This window comes from Rhinolophus hipposideros, assembly GCF_964194185.1.
Source record: "Rhinolophus hipposideros genome assembly, chromosome: 21".
In the NCBI taxonomy this organism is placed as follows: Eukaryota; Metazoa; Chordata; class Mammalia; order Chiroptera; family Rhinolophidae; genus Rhinolophus; species Rhinolophus hipposideros.
Window position 1 is genome coordinate 36,252,766 of NC_138067.1, and position 4,637 is coordinate 36,257,402.

The following is a 4,637-nucleotide window of genomic DNA, read 5'->3' on the forward strand; positions in this document are numbered from 1 at the left end:
CTTCCACATGCTCAGCTTCTCCAGTCAGGGTCCTGCAATGCACGGCAGCCAGCGACACCTAGTGGCCAACAGCTTCCTAGTGAGTCCTTTGCGTGGTTTTGTAGCAGAGTGCCTCGGGTGAGATTCTTCCCCTGGAACAGTTGTTCTTGGCACACTAGGGGTGGATTTCCAAAGGGCAAGATTCTCAAGGGCAGATTTCCAGCAAGATCCGCTGGCACAGCACCACAGCGACTGTTCTGCCTTTCAGTGAACCATTGGCCATGTCCTCTCCAACAAGGTCTGGATTTAAGAAGGGCTTTTTCCTTGGGTCTTCTACATCCCTAAGGGAACTGGGGAACTTGGATGGCCCCACAGAGTTGCCCAAATTGGGACAATGAGACTGGAATCCCCAGCATCAATCAGTCACTGGATATAAGTGTGCCTGGGAGGAGGTACTCGTATTACATTGAAATCTCTACTTGAGAGCACTCACTGGGAAGAACTCAGTTTCAAGGCATCACTAGCCAGTGCTCTAATCAGATGAAGGATTGAATTCCTTGGTCCTGAAGCAGTGATTGGAGCAGCGTGTCACAACATCTTATAGCCATATCAACAGGTAGGGGTGCTGTATGTCCACGTATGTTTAATTTGTTTTTGCAAGAATGTAATTACAGAGACTATATGGTGGTGTGTCATTTTCATTAAGTTTTATACATCTGATAAAACCATATTTTAAATAATCTTTATTGCAAAGTCTTGCATTTGTTTTTCATAATGTAGCTCAGAAAAGTCTGCTGAATTAACATTTTTTCCCCTCAATATTCCCATTATATGCTTCCAGATCCAGCAGTGGAACTTGAACACATCTCATTTCGTCATTCTCTTTTTTTAAAATAATTCAACCATCCATTGTAAGGACAATTAATAGTAGTTCAAATAAGACATACAGTTTGATACTTTTAAAAGTCTCATTTGATAGTGGCCTTCATAACTGAAAGTCTGTAATGAAACTGTTGAAAATTTGTGTTGCCAACAGCAGATAAAATTCTCCTGCATTTCACTTCATAACTAAGTAGAAGTGCTAGTATGAAAGTAAACTCAGAACTTTGACTAAAGGGGTGAACTTTTCTGCAAATTAAAAAAAAAAAAGCATATTATTTGTCACCATTACTTCCTTCCCTTTCTCCTCATACACAGGAATAGTTGTGAACCTTTTGGTTAAAGATATAATAAAAGAGTCAAGTACAGTGCCAAGAGCATCCAATGGGGGAAAGAATAGTCTTTTAAACAAATAGTGCTAGGGCTACTGGTTATCCACACGCGAAAGAATTAAGTTGGCTGCTCCCTCACATCATATACCAAAATTAGCTCAAAATTGATCAAAGAGCTAAAGCTATGAAACTTAGAACAAAACATAGGAGTAAGTCTTTGTGATCTCGGACTAGGCTATGGTTTCTTAGACATGACACCAAAAGCACAAACAACAACAATAACAAAATACATAAATTGAACTTCATCAAAAACAAAAACTAGTACATCAAAGGACACTATCAAGAAAGCAAAAAGACAACCCAGAGAATGGAAGAAAACACTTTCAAATCATATATACAGAATATAAAACGAACCCTTACAACTCAAAATAAAAAGGCACAAAAGCCAATTAAAAAGGGGTAGAGAATTTGAATAGACATTTCTCCAAAGATTAAAAATATTGAACTACAAATGAAATCTCAAAACATATTAATTTATAACAATCTAGTTCTGATCAATACCAACTTAGCTTCCGTAGTGTTCAAAAACTTTGCTCCTACATAGCCTCATCCCTTGTACTACAACGTATTCTCTCAAATTACACCTTTATATAGTCTGCCAAGATTTGTAATTATTGCTTTATGCTGTTACCTTTTAAATCAGACACAAAAAAAGAAGAGTTACAGACAACTACACATTAGTACTGCTTTTCATGTTTATTTTTGTGGTTATCTTTCCCCGTGTGTTTTACTACTACTGTGTATTTTAGTTATTGTCCAGTGTTTTTTCCATTTTAGCTTGAAGCATTTCTTTTGGTTCTCTTGTAATGCAGGGCTACTAGCAATGACTTCTTGATTTTTGTCTAAGAATGCTTTAATTTCTCCTTCAGTTTTGAAGGATATTTTTGCCAGATATAGACTTATTGGTTGAGTGTTTTCTTTCATCCTACTGCCTTTTCACTTTCATGGTTTCTGATGAGAAATCAGATATTAAAATCTTAATTGAGGGCTGGCCCGGTGGCTTAGGCAGTTGGAGCTCCGTACTCCTGACTCCAAAGGCTGCCCGTTCGATTCCCACATGGGCCAGTGGGCTCTCAACCACAAGGTTGCCAGTTCAACTCCCACAAGAGATGGTGGGCTGCGCGCCCTACAACTAGCAACGGCAACTGGAACTGAACTGCGCCCTCTACAACTAAAACTGGAAGGACAACTTGAAGCTGAACGGCACTCTCCACATCTTAGACTGAAAGACAACAACTTAACTTGGAAAAAAGTCCTGGAAATACACACTGTTCCCCAACAAAGTCCCGTTCCCCTTCCCCAATAAAATCTTTAAAAAAAAATCTTATTGAGGCTTCCTTGTACATGATGAGATGCTTCTTTCTTGCTTTCAAGATCTCACTTTGTCTTTGGCTATATATACTAAAGACCTACCTGTGTTGCAATTCTGTATTAGCTAATGTTCAAAATGCTGCCAGGATTTTGTAAATTAGGTTTATATTTCTGATAGTGTGTGCTTTTAAGCTTTTCTGATGCTTTTCCAAGAGAATGTTACTGTTTCCTAAAGGCAGGATTTCTACTTGTGTATTTTGAAAAGAGAGTGCAAATTTGGTTTCCATCAGCTTTTTCCTTGTTTTCATATTCGGCATTTTGAAAACATATGGAATGTATTTAATTTTGCACTACCATTTGTGAGCATATAAATAGGACTTGAAATGTATTTTTCATGTTTGCTTCCCAAGGCTGTTCCAAAAACAATATGTCATTTTATTACCTTTCAATAATACAATAATTATAAATATTATTAAATAATATATACCATACATAATATATAACATATTATTATAATATAATAAATGATCATTAAGGAATAACTTCCTAAAAATTTGTCCAACCAAACACCCATCAACCTTGGCCATTGTATCAGTTTTCTATTGCTGCTGTTATAAATGACCACACAATAGTGACTTGAAACAATGCAAACTTTTACAGTTCTGGAGAGAAAAATCCACAATCAATCTCATCGGGCTAAAGTGAAGACATTGGCAGGGCTAGTTCCTTCTGGAGGCTCCAGGGAAGAATCCGTTTCCTTATCCTTTCCAGCTTCCAGAGGCCTCCTGCCTTCCTTGGCTTGTGACTCCTTGAATCACTCCAATCTCTTGTTTCCATTGTCACATCTCCTAATACTCACTCTGATCTTTTGCCTCCTCCTTATAAAAACCCTTGTGTTTACATTGGGCCCACCTGGAGAATCCAGGCTAATCTTTCCACCTCAATATTCTTCACTTAATCAAAATCCCCTTTGCCATATAAGATTTTAGGGATTAAGATGTGGTTGTCTTCGGGAGGCCATTATTCAGCCTTTCACAGCCGGTTATTTTGGAATGGAGCTGTAACCCTGTCCGTGAGTGTGAGTGAAACAGAGGCCTGGCACAGGGACTGACCATAGCAAGCGCTTCAATAGTTTTAAAGGACTTGAGGACTAGTTTGGCTTTTAAGCAACTTCAGTTTTTGTTTTTTCCATTGTCTGTGAATATTGTGGCTTTTTCTTTCTGCCTGTCTGAGGTATCTTATTGGGCTCTGTAATAACCTTAATGTGCGTTCAGATCCTGGTTCTGCTGCTTGCTTGGCTTTAGCCACCCCAAGTCTGATTCTTTTTGGAAAATGGGGCTGTTGCTACTTCCCCAGGCAATGTGTATGAGAGAGGGAGAAGGGACTGATCCTCAGCCAGTAGGGTATGAGGGGGCTATATATGGGTGTCAGAGGGGTATATGGGTGTCAGAGAGTCATGATTGATTCCCCAGGTTTGCAGGAGGGTTCACATAGTCAGGTGAGTCTTGGACCCACTTCCCTGTTCTTCCCCAGCTGTCTCAAGACCCTCACCATCCCCAGGAGGGAGCCGGAGCCAGGAGATGCCCCCTGGATTTCGATGGCTCTGTCCTCAGTTACAGGTCATCCACGTTCCCTGAATATTTATTCACCCTCAATAAATATTGTTGAACTGAGTTTGCTTGCCATGGCCTGGAGCATCTTTCCTTCCAGGCACCACACTAGGACTCTGGGCATCTAATGGAGGGTGACGAACTGCCCAGGAAAACCTCCTGTCTTTCCTGGTGCCTTTTTTCACCCAGTCAGGCTTTTCCCCTCAGATTCTTATTTTAGCAAAGCCAATTAAGCCAGTGATGTTTCTAAACTGTCAGAACCGCTTTTATTTCTATTGAAGTAGGAAAATGAAAAGTAAATTGATGTGCTTGACACTTTATGTTAGGAAGTCTACTACTGGATTTTTTGTCAGGTGAAACATATATAAAGTCATGATTAATTTTCACACTGAACATTATCTGAATAATGTTTCAAAAACAGGTTGGTGACTAAAAGGGATCGAATGGATCCTTTAGTTTCTAAAAG